Below are 18,392 nucleotides of genomic sequence, written 5' to 3'. Positions count from 1 at the left end.
GGTTCTGATTAGTGAAGTTTATGAACTGGACTTTTTAAAATTAGACAGTCAGCAGTATGGTTTGTTAACCTTAGGCATGCAGCTGAGTGAGTGCATAATTAGTAACTGGGATGATGTCTGCAAATGTGGTACCCCATTAAAATATCTTATTAAGAAGTGCATCTAAATTATCTCTAACATTTTTATATACAATCATATTCAAGTCTGAGAAGAAAACAGTGCTTCTAAAGCCATAGCCAGGAAAGTAGCAAGCCAAAAATCGAAAAGGAAAGTTGATGACCCTGATGAACTGAAACTGCAGATACGCAAACAGATGAAACTAAGCAGCAAGTAGTAGCATGCTCCAGTAATAAGGTAAATATTAAGTTATCTCTATTTTTCTGTGTTTTTTCTTCTTCTTATTATTATTATTGAAATTTTGTATGAGAAATGCATTTGTTTGAATGTTTATTTTTTTAACATAATGGGCTGTGGGTACTTGTGATGTTGCATGGTATTTAATGTAAGGTTAATAATGCTATTTGTTGACCTATTTATCTTATTTGAAGTGCAAAGTTTCATATGTGAAAATATTTTATGATGTGTCTGTTTCAACCTGACATTCATAAAGTAATTCTCCCACTGAAATTACAATTGTATTTACAATAGAATTACGCAATAATGCTACTTTTGGTGTACAATTATTCATATTTTGAGTTAGTTACTTGCATTTCATGATGTTCAATTTGTGATGTTTCCTTTAGTTAGCTAGGAATGAACACGCCTAACCTACTTCTCAACCTCTCACGTAGCCCACCGATGTCCGCCATGTTTTTCCTGTGTTACGGTCTGATGTAATTGTAGTTGGTCTTGGTGAAATGAATCATTATGCATGAAAATAGGACATTCACTGAACACATACATACATACATTATCATTATAGACTGTTATGCATTTAAGCGTTCAGTGTGCAAGCCCCTTAGAATGTTGTAAACGTCGCCACAGTGGTGGTGATTATTGTTTTAAGAGGAAGTACAACTAGGCAACCATCCTCTATTTAACACTAATCAGAGTGAAAAAATGGAAGGGGTAAGACACTTCGAAAAATGAAGGTATCGGCCAAAGGAAGACAAGGGCCTCGAAGGGCATGAAAATCAAAGACTCCCTAGCCCTCGCAAACCTAATAGCGTCGGGGTCGGAAAAAACAAGAGTTGACAAAGGGAGGTCGGATAGGATAGGTGAAGGTGAGGAGCCTGGCACAAGTAAGTGGGAGCAATGCCAGGACTCAGCTAAGGGCCTCGTGGTCGCCAACCCACGCTCCAAAGTTCAGAGCCCCTGAGGCCCCTTTTTGTCGCCTCTTACGACAGGCAGGGGATACCGTGGGTGTTATTCTACTGCCCCCACCCACAGGGGGAAAAACGTCGCCACAATCCTCGATTTGCAACTAGTGTTGTGGCCCCATTTAGTTCTCTACCTCTTATCTTTAAATAGTTAGAAACTGAGTCTAACCATCGTCGTCTTGGTCTCCGTCTACTTCTCTTACCCTCCATAACAGAGTCCATTATTCTCCTAGGTAACCTATCCTCCTCCATTCGCCTCACATGACCCCACCACCGAAGCCGGTTTATGCGTACAGCTTTATCCATCGAGTTCATTTCTAAATTATCCTTTATCTCCTCATTCCGAGTACCCTCCTGTCATTGTTCCCACCTGTTTTACCAGCAATCATTCTTGCTATTTTCATGTCTGTTACTTCTAGCTTATGAATAAGATATCCTGAGTCCACCCAGCTTTCGCTCCGGTAAAGCAAAGTTGGTCTGAAAACAGACCGATGTAAAGATATTTTCGTCTGGGAGCTGACTTCCTTCTTACAGAATACTGTTGATCGCAACTGCGAGCTCACTGCATTAGCCTTACTACACCTTGATTCAATCTCACTATATTACCATCCTGAGAGAACACACAACCTAAATACTTGAAATTATCCAGCTTTGTATCACCAATCCGACATTCAGTCCTGTTGAATTTCTTACCTACTGACATCAATTTAGTCTTCGAGAGGCTAAATTTCATACCATAATCATTGCACCTATTTTCAAGTTCCAAGATATTAGACTGCAGGCTTTCGGCACAATCTGCCATTAGGATCAAATCGTCAGCATAGGCCAAACTGCTTACTACATTTCCACCTACCTGAATCCCTCCCTGCCATTTTATACGTTTCACCAGATGATCTATGTAAACTAGGAACAGCAAAGGTGAAAGATTACAGCCTTGTCTAACCCCTGTTAGTACCCTGAATCAAGAACTCATTCTACCATCAATCCTCACTGAAGCCCAATTGTCAACATAAATGCCTTTGATAGATTTTAATAATCTACCTTTAATTCCATAGTCCCCCAGTATAATGAACATCTTTTCCCTCAGTACCCTGTCATATGCTTTCTCTAGATCTACGAAACATAAACACAACTGCCTGTTCCTCTCGTAGCATTTTTCAGTTAACTGGCGCATACTGAAAATCTGATCCTGACAGCCTCTCTGTGGTCTGAAACCATACTGGTTTTCATCCAACTTCCTCTCAACGACTGATCGCACCCTCCCTTCCCAGATGCCAGTGAATACTTTGCCTGGTATACTAATCAGTGGGGTACCTCGATAGTTGCAATCCTTCCTGTTCCTTTGCTTATAGATAGGTGAAATTACTGCTTTTGTCCAATCTGAAGGTACCTTGCCAACCATAGAGTTAGTAAATAATACACTAGAGGTAGCATTGGCGCCACCGTCTACGAGAGAATCAGTGCTGCGAGCGGAGCATGTTGAAATCGCAACTGTTTGGCAAAAAGCTCGTTCTGCTGTGCTCACCAATGTAAATAGGGTACTTTTAAAACTGTGTGGATATATATATGGTTTAAAATTCTTATATGTATACATTCTCAGAGACTGCAGTATACTTGCAACTTTTCTCTCCAGGAGAAAGAAAGCCCAAAAAGAAGAAATTCGGGACAAATGCTTGATAAGAGAGGACGGTGTTCAATTGCAGTTAAGTAAGCAAAATCAGTTTACTGTTCATGTTAACAGCATACATTTAGAATGGGGATACGTATATTTCGCTATAGTTTGTGTAAATATAATAAATGGACAGGTCTTCGGCATAATTCTATTCAACGACCTAAAATCGTTGGCGAGATTTTGGAGCAAAGTAGACAAAATAAATGTTATCGCCGGTTAAGGTGCTGGCTTTCTTAGCCCAAGTTGGCAGGTTCGATCCCACCACAGTCCGGTGATATTTGGTGCTCAAATATGTCAATCTCGTGTCGGAAATTTGCCGGTGCGTAAAGGAACTCCCATGGGACAAAATTAATAGTAATTTAATAATAATAATACCGGGCGAGTTGGCCGTGCGCGTAGAGGCGCGCGGCTGTGAGCTTGCATCCGGGTGATAGTAGGTTCGAATCCCACTGTCGACAGCCCTGAAGATGGTTTTCCGTGGTTTCCCATTTTCACACCAGGCAAATGCCGGGGCTGTACCTTAATTAAGGCCACGGCCGCTTCCTTCCAACTCGTAGGCCTTTCCTATCTCATCGTCGTCATAAGACCTATCTGTGTCGGTGCGACGTAAAGCCCTTAGCAAAAAAATAACAACATCATCACAACTGTTTCCTATACGTGATTACAAATGGAAATATGACACATGGTTGTGATTTCAGCCTATTATGGAGTTTTTATTTAGCTTTTTGTGAAATGTTTGTTTTGATTTAAGATTTTTTTCTAGGGGCTTTACGTCGCACCGACACAGATAGGTCTTATGGCGACGATGGGATAGGCAAGGCCTAGGAGTTCGAAGGAAGCGGCCGTGGCCTTAATTAAGGTACAGCCCCAGCATTTGTCTGGTGTGAAAATGAGAAACCACGGAAAACCATCTTCAGGGCTGCCGATAGTGGGATTCGAACCTACTATCTCCCGGACGCAAGCCCACAGCCGCGCGCCTCTACGCGCACGGCCAACTCGTCCGGTGATTTAAGATTTTAAGTTGTAAAATTACTTCCTTTAATGGAAAGTGATAGTAAGAGAGTGTGATATGATTGTATAGAACTGAAAAACTACTACTAATACGAAACGTTTTCATTGCTCCCCTGAAGGGGGAGGCGGGCCTCTTAGACCAGACGTCATCACGTAGTTGCTCTAGGGAGCCGGTGTTACTTGCTCCGCTCGGGACGGGTGTTTGTCACGTGACAAGAGAGCAGCAGTCAGGCGGGTTGCATACCATGGGCGTACTCTACTTGCGCCACTGGCCTTCAATACATACTACTTCACGCACTTCCCCTACTTGCTCGCTAAGCTGCTCTCGTTCCTCGAGAGCGGGGAGGAAACTGGCTCCGAAGGCATTTCGCTCTCGATTGACGATGCCTGTCTTAGACGGTTACGCCGTCTCTCAGGCCGGGAGATGAGATGTGCGGAGAAGGTGAGGGGGTGGGCCGCCGTGGCCTATACTACGAACTGTCCCGGCATTCGCCTTAGTGCAGGAGAATGGAAAACCACCGCTTCACTATAATATTTAGTTTGTTTACAATTTTCTTTACGTCACACCGACACAGATAGATTTTATGGAGACGATGTGATAGGAAAGGTCTAGTAGTGGGAAGGAAGCGGCCGTTAAGGTACAGCCCCAACATTTGCCTGGTGTAAAAATGGGAACCCACGGAAAAACTGAAACGCATCCTTAGGGCTACTGACAGTGGAGTTCGAACCCACTATCTTCCGAATGCAAGTTTACAGCCACGCAACCCAAAACTCGCAACCACTCTCTCGGTATCATGCAAATCAGTGGCATTACAAGAAAGGAAAAAAATAGATCAGATTAACCTCTAAACAGTGAGTAATCGTGGCAATGAGGAGCCAATTATACCCGTCAATATAATCAACATTACTTTCTGATTATAATGAAGAGTAACAGTGTTGGTTACGGAACAAAATTATCTTTTTTAACTACTTAACGCATGTATGATCTACTAACACGATGAACACATAGGATTTTCTGGATATTCGCTTTCAAAGACATGTTCATTCAGTGGAAGGAAAATGTCTCCCTTATATTTCCTAAAACAGTCATTTCAGACTCCATGATCAAGCCCAAAGAATCTCATTCACGCCGACAGGGAAAGAAACCGCGAAGTCAACGCAAGCAGGCCAAACCACATGACGATAAGTGTCACACAAATTATTATTTTATTCACACGAAAATTAATTTCAGATAAACAAACCTGTGAAGAGGTACGCCATTGCATTTTATGAACCTCCCTGTGCAGCCATCAGCTGCCCAGGACACTGACATTTTCCTTAAGAGAAGTGTAAGACTTTAATTTATCGAGAAACTCCAGCAGTGACAGTGCCAAACAATCCAGCTTTTGCCAAACAGCGCGCTCGTTTAACTTCGCACGCGACTGCAGCGCCAATGCTACATCAAGTGTATTATTTACTAACTCTATGTTATCAACACTCCATGCTAATTTTACTACTCTATGAAGCCATTTCATCCCTGCCTTCCAACTATACTTCACCATTTCAGGTCTAATTTCATCTATTCCTCCTGCCTTATGACAATGGAGTTTATTTACCATCCTTTCCACTTCCTCAAGCATAATTTCACCAACATCGTTTTCCTCCTCCCCGTAAGCTTGGCTGTTTGCAACACCACCAGGATGATTTCCTTTTACATTGAGAAGATGTTCAAAATATTCCCTCCACCTCTCCAGTGATTCCCTGGGATCTGTTATGAGTTCACCTGAATTACTCAAAACACTGTTCATTTCCTTTTTCTCTCCCTTCCTAAGATTCTTTATTACTGTCCAGAAAGGTTTCCCTGCTGCTTGACCTAGCCTTTCCAGCTTATTACCAAAATCATCCCATGACTTCTTTTTGGATTCAACAACTATTTGTTTCGCTCTGTTTCTTTCATCTACGCACAAATCCCTGTCTGCCTCGGCCCTTGTTTGGAGCCATTTCTGATAAGCCTTCTTTTTACGTTTACAAGCTGCTCTCACTTCATCATTACACCAAGATGTTCGCCTTTTCCCATCTTTACACACACTTGTTCCTAGGCATTCCCTTGCTGTTTCTACTACAGCATCCCTGTGTGCCACCCATTCACTTTCTATATCCTGAACCTGCTTACTGTCTACTGTTCGAAACTTCTCACTAATCATATCCATGTACTTCTGTCTAATTTCCTCGTCCTGGAGATTTTCTACCCTTTTTCGTTTGCAGACAGATTTCACTTTCTCTACCCTAGGCCTAGAGATACTTAGTTCACTACAGATCAGATAGTGGTCTGTATCATCGAAAAATCCGCGAAAATCTCGTACATTCCTAACAGATTTCCTGAATTCAAAGTCTGTTAAGATATAGTCTATTATGGATCTGGTACCCCTAGCCTCCCATGTGTAGCGGTGAATAGCCTTATGCTTGAAGAATGTATTCGTAACAGCTAAACCCATACTAGCACATAAGTCCAGCAAACGCTTCCCATTCCCATTAGGTTCCATATCTTCCCCACATTTACAAATCACCCTTTCGTATCCTTCAGTTCTATTCCCAACTCTCGCATTGAAATCGCCCATTAGCACTATTCTATCCTTGCTGTTGACCCTGACCACGATGTCACTCAATGCTTCATAAAACTTGTCAACTTCATCCTCGTCTGCACCCTCACATGGTGAATACACGGACACAATTCTTGTCCTAATTCCTCCAACTGACAAATCTACCCACATCATTCGCTCATTTACGTGCCGAACAGAAACTATGTTGCGTGCAGTGGTATTCCTGATAAAGAGCCCTACCCCAGTCTCTGCTCTTCCCTTTCTAACACCCGTCAAGTACACTTCATAATCCTCTATCTCTTCCTCATTATCTCCCCTTACCCGAATATCACTTACTCCTAGCACATCCAGATGTATATCTCTTTACTGACTCAGCCAGTTCTACTTTCTTTCTTCCATAAGCCCCATTAATATTGATTGCTCCCAATCGAATTCCCTTTCGTTCGCCAAGTTGTTTCCAACGTGTCCCTCGCCTGTCAAATTGGAGTGGGACTCCATTACTCCCATAGGTCCGAGGCTTGCTTAAAATGTTCTGAGCTCGGTAAATTCATGAAGCAGGATGCTGCCCTACTTGCACATAGTCCAAGTGAGGATCTCTCCTCTAACGAGTTATGAACCGCCGGTGACTTGTATAGTCCTAGCCGCCTGAGCACAAGGAGGGCCAGGACTCAGAATATGTCCGAGATGCCCACTCCCATCCCATAGCAACTGGTATCCCGACTCTCAGGACCACTTACTAGGCCACTCAGCCGTTGCCCATGGTTCACGAACTAGGACCTGAGTACAGTAACCCATAAACATGAACCATTCACTGAACACAACCCACAAAAGAATCAGTAGAAATTACAACTATTTCATGCTATATAATTTCAGAAATTCAAGTAGGAATCACTCATAAATCTATTTAGTGGCACTTTCGAGACATTCTCGAGCTGCACGCACTTGCCCATAACTAGACCGCCCGAGAAATTCTCGTTCAGCTGCAGTGTTCATTTGCGATCGCCCGACATTTTCTCGGGTATAGTAATATCTTTGGAAAAATGTTTTACAGCATTCTGAACGGATGGCAGGAGAGTTTTCAGTTGCTTTCGTGAAGCCTATGGCCTAAAATTTACCTTATCTTCTCTCGCCGATGAGTATATACAATCTCTTGACGCACCAGCTGACAAGGTAAACGGAAATGGCGAGCGCGAAAAGGAAGAAATGTTTGTCTGATGACAAAATAAGTGACTCGCCTACATCAAAGATGAATCTCTAAATGATACTGGTAATTCTGATGGTAGTAATAATGATTTTTCACATGATGACCTGGTATTTCTAATGAATGTGAGGAAGATATTTTGTCGGAAACAATGGTGATGTTGCACATACATTCGTGTGGAAAAAGCGTAATATTGTAAATACTGAACGATCTAATATCATTCCATTTGCGGATATTCTGGTGTAGGGGTTCTATTACAGTATTCCACACTCATTGCACTTAGCTAACTTTTTCATCCTCACTACGCCTGAATCACTTCCAAACGTCAGGTATCTTCCTTTTGGTCATCTATATATGAAGTTCACAATTTTAAACCGGTATATTAAAGTTACTACCAAACAGTGAAACATCTGTACAATTTCTGTTAGTGCGAAAAATAAGCCAATAACGAAAATAAACCTATCGTTGGCTATCGATAGTAGGCAACTGACTATCGATGTCAGACGATAGTGGTCGCCTTCGATAGTTTTCCGCCTCTATGCGTACCATTATAAAGCATCACTGGAGTATAAATCACAGCACAAACATTGTGTAACGAGCAGAGGATGTAAATATTCTACACAATGAGAAACAGACTGAAGGTAATGCTTGCACCATTTCACTTAAGATATGAAGATCTGTGCAGTCAGTATCGGGGGTGGGGGACTGAATATTGAACACCAATGAGCCTCTAAATCATCACACTGCTGAGAGTGTTCGAACATTTATTGCACTATAATTACCGAACGTGTATTTATTTTCACCTTACCGATCGGCAAGTGTGAAGAAATACTACCATTGTCTTCTAGGTTATGTGGATTTCTATATAACAGCTGTTGAAGTACACGGTCACAGTCTACCAAAGAGAATAAGTAAGAGATGACTCTCAACGTTATTTTTCACTTCTGTACGCAACACAAGGCCTTGAAATGCACTCATGGAAACGCGTGACATCCTAGTTCACCATTCAGCCGCTAGGATCGCGTTCTTGCCACCTTGTATTCGCATTGCTGTGTATATCAATAATTAAATTATATCCTAAATAAATAGAACTGAATGTTTTTGCGAGTATTGACAGTGCTTTATTTATACAGTGGTGCTGCATTGGCTTGGATATGTGATTAAAGTTTAGAAACTTTCCTTTTGAGAGGCTTCTTATCAAGTTTCAAAACTTTTTGTCTTCTACTTGAGTGGCTTGAAGCAATGTTGTCCAACAGAGGTCTCACAAATTTTCATAGTAGAGAAGGATGTGGTTTCTCGTCTTTACACTTTTTATGCTTAATTTCACCGTTGAACATGTCCTTCGAAAAAATGCACCTTTTAGTAACTCTTTGGGCCAAGTAGTGCGTAACGGAGGTGACAAATTCCGTCGTTCACTGCAGAAGTGCCACAGACAATGATTTTCGGTATCTGAGGGCTCCTCGATCTTGAAAACGAATAACACACACTAATAATAATTTCGTGTGCTATTTCTAGCCGAGTGCAGCCCTTGTAAGGCAGACGCTCCGATGAGGAAGGGCGGCATCTGCCATTTGTAGGTAACTGCGAGTTGTTGTGGTGGAGGATATGGTATGTGTAGTGTGTGAGCTGCAGGCATGTTGGGGACAGCACAAACACCCAGCCCCCGGGCCACTGGAATTAACCAATGGAGGTTAAAATATCCGACCGGCCGGAAATCGAACCCGAGACCCTCTGAACCAAAGGTCAGTATGCTGACCGTTCAGCCAACGAGTCGGACACAAGACACAGTGAATTTGAGTAGCTGGAGAAGACGTATGTCCTAAACAGCCTTTACAGTCTGTTTGTTCTTTTGCCACACGAACCATAATGACATTCTTCCACTTGGCGTCTTAGGTAGCTGAAGAAGAGTTCAATTTCATCGCTTGTTAGGTTCATCGTCAATGCATAATGCAAATGTATACTTATGAGGTATTCTACGCAGGCCACAGTGGATTGGGTAGTCAAGATCTACCGGTATATCTGATACATTTCCCCCATGAATCTTCTTTACTTTCTCTGAATGCATTTCAATTTTCTTAATATGTGACAGGAAATTATTCATTAACCAACTGAGGCTTTCATCTTCAGAACTAAAAGATGCTCGTTTGTTCTCATTTCTGGAATATGTCCCATGTGAGGTGTTGCAGATGTCATACGCATCGAACAATTTCATAAAATGCTTCATAAAACGAATGGTTTATTTTAAACTGCATTTAATGCTCTCGGGTCCAACCACCTCCATGCTATTGAAACCAGAGATTGTTTCAGGGGAAAATAGAATATTTTTGGCTCTTGCTACATTCATTTTCTCAAAATTTGTTTGGCGAATTCTTTTCCTGATTGGTTTCCTAATTTAAGATTTCTGAGTTTGAAATAAAAAATGAAATGGCGTATAGCTTTTAGTGCCGGAAGTGTCCGAGGACATGTTCGGCTCGCCAGATGCAGGGCTTTTTGGATTTGACACCCGTAGGCGACCTGCGCGTCGTGATGACGATGAAATGATGAAGACGACACATACACCCAGCCCCCGTGCCAGCGAAATTAACCAATTAAGGTTTAAATTCCCGACCCTGCCGGGAATCGAACCCGGGACCCCGGTGGCCAAAGGCCAGCACGCTAACCATGAAGCCATGGAGCCGGACTCTGAGTTTGAAGAGACCTCTCAAATGATCGCCGGTCACGGTAGCATTGTTTTTAAAAAATGTCCAGTGATAAATTTTGGGATCGCCCGATTCTTATTACGTGCCGGTAACTCGGATCAAAACTTAGGAACAGAGGCCTAATTTCATCAGCTTGACGTCGTATCTCATGCGTAATACTTCCTCTGTATAATGTTTCGAACATTGAACATTCACTGCAAACTTGTGAAACGATATTCCACTAGCTTTACTTTCTCGTGAATAAACCATGACTGGAACTGCGAATGCTTAACATCAGACGAATATATAATACATTCACAAGCAATTCAGTTAATAAACACGTTTTAAGGCGCGAACCCGGTAGACAGGGGGCAAGAAAGCGATCCTAGCGGTCCGGCATTGAACTTCAGTGTGACTACTTCAATAGCGTTTTACGGGCTCTGTTTCTAGGCCTTGTATTATAACGTAGGCAGCGGTCGTTGCCTACGAGATACACAAGGCCTGGAAATACAGCACTCTAAACTTGTCCTCGAGATACTTCCGACAAGCGCCGCTAGAGTTCTCTTTACTATTCTGTCTCTCCCGCTCATTGCAACACGTTGGTTTGCGAAAAACTATAAAATTTAATTAAAACTAGTAATTTGAGAGGACACCAAACAGATATAAGGTAAAAATAGACTATGAGCAATTGTATGACTTATTTTCTAGAACGTAGGCCTTTGTCTCATACTATGTTAAGACGAAATAAGTAATTCACGAAAACTTCGTGATCAATTAAGACAAATACATATCAGCAGCATTAATGTTCAAATGATCACAAGGAACGATTCATTTAATCTCACAGAATATTATCTATAATGTATGACGTACCGATACATAAGATTAGCTTATCTGAGGTGCAGGAAGTTATCACAATTTCAGCACTTTGCGGTTCAGGGCTTTCCTTCTGAAATTCTTGAACGCATCATCCTGATCGGAAATTTCCTTCGCCTGATTGTCCAGAATTGGTTTTAGAAACTTTGTCAGTATTATTTTACCTAGTCTTTCCTGATCACAACAACTAGTACAGTTAAAGCGTTGCAGGAACTTTGGCACAACATAGACAATTAGTTTCTTTACGAGATTTGTTTTTCCCAAGTAACATAAAGCAGAACATGTGAACTTTAAAATGTTTCTTAGGAAATACACGAACTTTCTTGATGGATACCGTAGGGCACCCCGATCTTGCATTCTTATTAAGTGTGCTAGAGGACTATCACTGGTGGCTGATGATAGTCCTTGTAGGCAGGTTTCACACTGTGTCTGCTTCTCAGCCACTCTCACCAAATAGCCAGCTGTCATTGCAAGGGAGACAAGTTATATGGTAACGGGTAGTTCTGAAAGTATAAAGAAATTAACATTATTGGTATATTTCGACAAACCAATCAACAATGATATTTACAAGAGATACGGTACTTAATATTAAGAGGTTTACCTTCCAAGGGTTCATCCAGCAACAGTAAAACTTCATTGGGAAGTGGAGTGTAGTTTATTTATCCGACATCCTTTTTTACTGAATGTTGCCTGAGGGAACTCAAACAATGGAACGTCTGCCTTTCCACGTTCGTAGAGTCCGAAGGGTTTATCATGCCTGTTTTTAAAGTAGTTTCAATTGCGTACATAGTCGATATCACGTCCATCATATCATTGAAACCACCCCTTCTTCGCAAGTGGCTAAAAAGAAGTTCAATATCATCGCTACTCAAGTTCCTATTCAAGATGTAGTGAAAACAACTGAAAACAAATACTTTTTACACTTCACAGTCGACTCTGTCGTAATAACTAGAGCGTCGTATGGCTGATTCTATTTACTTTTCTCTCTGCTTTCCGAATACTTCCATGTATGGTAGGAAAGTTTCTGTCAACCATTCCAGTCTTTCGTCGTCTGATTCAGTGAACACACTTTTGTTCGTATTTCTATACACATAAGATTGCTTCATGTTGCATACATCGTGTATGTCGTGCCATTTTCGTATCACTTTAAGGAACTCGATAGTTTTCTGAAGACCTTCCTGGTCTGAAACTTTCTCTGGGGCAACAATGGGTAATGTCTTCAAAGCAGCCGTAACGCTAATCGAAAATAAATGTTTCGCTCTCTGCACGTTCATTTCTTCAAGGTTTGACGGGAAGATGACCTTTCGGATTAAACCTCGGACAAGTTTCACAGTAGACCCTTTCTGCATACCATACTGTTTTATATGGCTGCTGGAAATCTGTTTCTTATTGTGATAGAAGTCTTTCTCGAGGAAACGTGAACGGATGTTCTTCAATAAGTGGCTGGAGTCGAAACTCAGAAACAGGGGTCTAGTTTCGTCATTAGGATGCACAATTTCTGGCTTCAGTGTCCCACCGCACAGTTCCTTCATCATGTTTACATTAACTGAAGAATTATCAGTCACAATTCTTAACGCCTGAAAGCCTGTCTCCTCAACCTCAGAAATAACTTTCAGTGTCAGAGTATACAGCTGAGGACCCGTTATTTGACGGGTGAAATAAAGTGCAACAGGAATGCGGAATGGCGTTGACCGTCCCCTGACTAAGAAGCAGAGAAGTCTATTAGCGAGTTTGTCACTTCTACCAGCTTCCTCTAATTCTGCCTCAGAGTATCCGATAAACTGATCGAGATTACGGTCATAAATAACTTTGGGTTTAATCGCCATCTCATCAATTAAGATCGATCCTAGCTTTTCCTCCGCACATCTGATGTTGCGACATTCGTATAGAAGCCGTTGTTTGGTGAGTGAAGTTATACCCGTTTCGCCATTAGAAAATCCGATGTCATTTTTCAGCGTTCTCTGATGCGGTAGTGTTAAGCAGTGCAAGGATCTCAGAAATCTGTATCCGGTAGGTGCTTTCCTACGCCAGAGGACGCAAAATTTTAGGGTCGTTTCACCGTATTTCACTTTTTCTTCCCGTAAGATTCAATTTGTTGTAACAGAAATAAAGCTCTTAAATTACCATTTTCACCATTCTTTTCAAGTTGGTCTACTTTTTGGTGAAGTTCAGATATCTTAAAACGTTTTTCTGATTTCATTGCTCGTATCCTACTTCTCAATTTAAATATCGTTTCCCTTAACCTGGTATTTGACTTTCTCGTCAATAAATATTTCGATTTAAAAGAGCTACTCGTAACCTTTCCCTTACATAGAAACGAGACATGTACTCCTTTTTCGTTTGTGACTGGTGTAGAACCGTTATTTGTTGAAGATATATCATTATCTGAATCAGAAATTCTACTAAATTTTGATGGTACGTCATTTCTGGGATCTGGATCCTTCCTGCGCTTGTTACTTTTCTGTTTATGAACAGGGTACACACTAAAAACAGAAGGAACAGTGTTGGGAAGAATTCGCGTGATTGATGTGCTTACACTAAAATCTGACGTATTAAAATGCAAGCTACACACTCGAGAAGAAATGTTAGGTACCCAAAGAGATCCTACTTTATCACCTTGCCTGGAAACAGCTTGCCTCCACTTCTCTCTTAACCGCGCTCCGAAGTGAAAATATGAAACGTCACAATTTCTTGCTTTTTAGCAGTATCGGAAGTACAAAGAGGTACACAACAGTTCACCGCCTTCTCAATCTCACATACATACACCGACAGAAAAAATACTGACAATAAATTGCACAAAATCAACACAACATCACTATTAGTCCGCTCATCGCAATGTTGAAAGTCCTCCAAGAACAGAACGGAAACCTGACATCTAGCGGCCAAGCCGTGAACACGTAGGATCTACGTATAATAATATGGCAGCTGATCCAGCACAAAACATTCCCATGCCAAGTCACAACATAGCTCCACCTATTAAGAGCTACGTCCAAGGAATTGTTTGCTAATTTAGTACAGTATTATGAACAATATGCTGCTAGCTTCCACAACATTACAGTGTGCTAGGGACTTTGCTGTGACTTAGACAAAATGCCAGTTGAAGACAGTGGAAACTCACTTCAGACAGTGCCATTTGTACCTACTGTATATCAAAGGCAGAAATCTATGTCGGTGGTTGCAGAGTAGGCTGATCTATGGTCTGACAGCATGCACTCCAACCGGCCAACCAAGCAGAGGAGGGGTGGCTATGGTTCCACCATGTTTCTACACCTCTGCATTTGGGATAGAGAAACAGGCTGTTCCCCCACCACTGGCTGTCCTGAGAATTGTTTTCCTTTTGCCTGCAGTAAGGTGCATGATGGGACAGTTCCTAGTACAGTATATGTCATGGCCACCAAACATTTCACCCTCACCACAAATCTCCTTGCTTAAGATGATGATGCTTGTTGATGAAAAGGACCTAACATCTAGGTCATTGTTTTAAGAGAAAGTAGAACTAGGCAACCATCCCCTGTATATATTAGTAATCGGAGAGAAGAAATGGAAGGGGGCCAACACTAGGAAAAATGATGGTATCAGCTAAGGAAGACCAGGGCCATGGAGGGAAAATAAGACTCCCTAGGCCTCCATACATAATACAATTGGGGGCAGAAAAGAACAGGTAGTGATCGATGTAGATCAGATGGGATAGAGATGAAAGTGGGGAGCCTGGCACAAGTAAGCGGAAGCAATGCCAAAATTCAATTAAGGGCTCCGTGGTCGCCTAACCAAGCTCCCAAGTGCAGAGCCCACATGGGACCCCATTTAGTCATCTCTTACAGCAGGCAGAGGATGCCGCGACTGTTATTCTACTGCCCGTACTCACAGGGGGACAGCTATGATAAGGCTAGTTGCTTTACGTCGCACTGACACAGATAGGTCTTATGGCGACGATGGGATAGGAATGGGAAGGAAGCAGCCGTGGCCTTAATTAAGGTACAGCCCCAGCATTTTCCTGGTGTGAAAATGGGAAACCACAGAAAGCCATTTTCAGGGCTGCTGACAGTGGGGTTCAAACCCACTATCTCCCAGATGCGAGCTCACAGCTGTGTGCTCCTAACCGCTGGCCAACTCGCCCAGTACTATGATAAGGAAAGTTTGTACAACTGTTAGCATCACATCAAATGAATGGGGTACCCACATCACAAAATTCACAAAATTAATTTAGTTACTTGGACATTGCATACATACCAGTACATACTTTTGTATAGGAGGATGTGCATACAAATTGCAAATAAGAGAGGAGAGAGCATAATATATTTCCTGTGTTCTGATGAGAAATTTTGTCCAAAATACAAGATTTTCAGTAAAACCTCCTTCGGTAGATATGGATAACCAAAACTATAACTTCTTTACAAAAATCATTCACACAATATCACATGACACTTCCACTTCAGTATTTGATTATTATCATATAATTATAAAGAAATGATGAGCTCATATAAAGCAACAGACTATGAGTACAGTAAGCCACATGTTTGAAAGGTCCATTCCTCTTGAAAATAACTCCACATTACAGTTTTTTATTTCCCATTTAGCAGATATGCTTCCTGCTGTACTTAATCTCCCTATAATAATATTAATGATAATAATACATGTCCCATGAAGTTTAAATAAAGTGTTTGATTATATAAGAACAGTAGGGCAGGAATTTATAAAAGTCATTAGGAATGCAATTAAGACAAAAGGGAGTCTGAAACATGCAGATGTATGGCATATTTTGAATTACAACACTGAACATGAACTGAACATACTTGTTTTCCACCTTTATGAACAATTATAATGATGTTCTGGGCTTCATAATGATCTCATTTTTTTTGCCTATGAGACTCATATAGCACCGATTCATGGCAACGCTGGAATGGGCCTCAGAAGGAAGTAACTGTGGCCTTAAGGTATGGCCTTAGTATCTGTCTGCATGTTGTGAAAAAGGGAAACCATCTTCAAGATAGCGGACAGTGGGGTTCGAACCCACCGCTGCCCAAGCGCAATTTCATAGATACATGACCCCACTGCACAGCCTACTTGCTGGGTGTTTTGTAATACAAAATTAAATATATTGATAAACAATCATTAGCATTCACAAATTTAAATTGTTGAATTTGAATGTAAAATGAACATTAAAAACATTAGCAACAGTGTTCTCCCCAGCAATGTTTGACAGTCGGGTGGCAAGAATGAGTAGGCAGGTGGGGAATGCTACGTAAAACTTCAATATGAAAATAAATTTCAATTCCTCCCCCTCAGGGCGTTAACAGAAATATAAGACAGGAAAACATTAACTGCACAATTGAACTATTTGAATGTTATCATCACAAACAAGATATAACAGAGTACTTTGATCTTCTAGTGTTCTTTAGTTCCTTCCAAATCATGTAACAGTGGAGTTAGGCCTCCCACTCAGTTGCTGTGGGTACGTGGACTGCTATACAGGTTTGTGATGTTATGCGGAATAGAGGGCTCGCATGCGATTCCACGCTAATCCAGAACCCAGCTTGCGACTACGTAGTGGTCAAGCTAAACATTTGATCTCCAATGTAATTGATGCTATTTTGCTAATGATTTATCATTTAAATTCACAGTTTTACAGTATTTATATGTGAAAGCAGGAGTGGAGGTCATAGTAGTAGCAGCAGCAGGCATGGAGATGGTGGTGGCAGCAACAGCACCAGTGGTAGTAGGTAGTAGCAGAAGCAGTAGGAGTGCCGGTGGTGCAGGTTGTGAGAGCAGCAGCAGTCATAGCAGCGGAAGGACTTGGCCATGGACCAGCCTCGTGTCAAGGCACACCTATGTGCAAAAAAACAAAATACACACACACACTAAGAACGGTATAATTTTTTCCCCCTCTACTACAGTGAACGCAGGATATTGCTTTTCAAATCTCATTATGTCATTCATTCTTAAAAGTCATTAGGAATGCAATTAAGACAAATGGGAGTCCACCTAAATTCATTAAGCACTTGAATACATTAACAGTAACTGTATTGAGAGATATCATAAAACTGGTTTTGCTCCCTTCATGTTCAGTTGAAATTAATGAAGGAAATCTTATGTAATTGCAAATTTGATATCACTGACTCCAGAAAAGATCCCCTACATGCTGAGAGGAAGTTGGACAAAAATTAAAAATGGTACATTCAAATGTTAGGAATCTTCCCCCCTGGGCCGGGTTCACCTCTTCTTAGCCAACCTTTCAATCCAAGCTCCCCCAGGCTCACCTGTACAGACATCAAGTCAACGTAGATCACTGACCACCAGACCTCAAACCATCCTCTAAATGAAGAGTTGACAATGCAGTTCAGCACATAATGAAAGCCATCAATATAGTGAAAAATGAAGAGCCTGTAGTTCTGGGAGGTGACTTAAGTTGCAGAGTTGATAAACCAGATCAGAAGACAATGGTTATACTAGAATTACTAAATGGTGAAGGATACAAAGTAATCAACAACTCAATGGAAAAGACTTGTATAGCCCTGAACATTACAGTACCACCGACCTAGTCTTTGTGAAAGGTGCCATTGTAAGAATTCTAGAGCAACATATTATGTACACCGATCCGGGAAACATGATCGGTAATATTCAGCTAAATAATAAACAATGTTTTGTCACAGAATAAAGTAAGACTTCATGATGGCCAAACAACTTCAGATCCTATTAAACAGTGCTGTGGAGTATTACAGGGCGATCTATCAGTCCACTTCTATTCAATGTTGCCACAGCAGATGTTACAGAAATAATGATTACGTCAACCAAATTGAACTTATATGCTGATGACCTAGATATAGGTTCTAACAGCAAAGATGACCTTCAAGCAACTGTGGTCAGGCTTGAAAAATATTCTGAAGACAACAAACTTACGGGGAACTGGGACACAATTTTTTTGTTTTTTGGTAAATGGATGAAATTGTCGAAATTTGAATTCTGGCATAAATAAATTATATTGACCTTCCTCTAAATAACAAAAGTGGTTTTGTGCCACTGTGACTGCTTTTGACGTAGTTATGGTTGTTTTTAAATGGC

The 18,392-nt window shown here is 41.3% G+C and overlaps 1 protein-coding gene across 1 annotated transcript in view; it reads left to right on the top strand.

Moving 5' to 3' along the window:
- The first annotated feature begins 341 nt into the window (after nucleotides 1–341).
- Nucleotides 342–18,392, top strand: part of LOC136875107 (zinc finger protein ZFP2) — a 215,706-nt gene continuing 197,655 nt past the window's right edge. Inside the window, exon 1 of the mRNA XM_068227991.1 lies at nucleotides 342–354. The gene's annotated coding sequence lies outside the window, so the exon portion shown is untranslated. The remainder of the gene's footprint in view (nucleotides 355–18,392) is intronic.

The sequence above is a fragment of the Anabrus simplex genome, chromosome 5 (assembly GCF_040414725.1).
Source record: "Anabrus simplex isolate iqAnaSimp1 chromosome 5, ASM4041472v1, whole genome shotgun sequence".
Classification (NCBI taxonomy): domain Eukaryota; kingdom Metazoa; phylum Arthropoda; class Insecta; order Orthoptera; family Tettigoniidae; genus Anabrus; species Anabrus simplex.
Note: the sequence above shows the minus strand (reverse complement) of the source record. Positions and strands in the feature narration are given on the sequence as shown.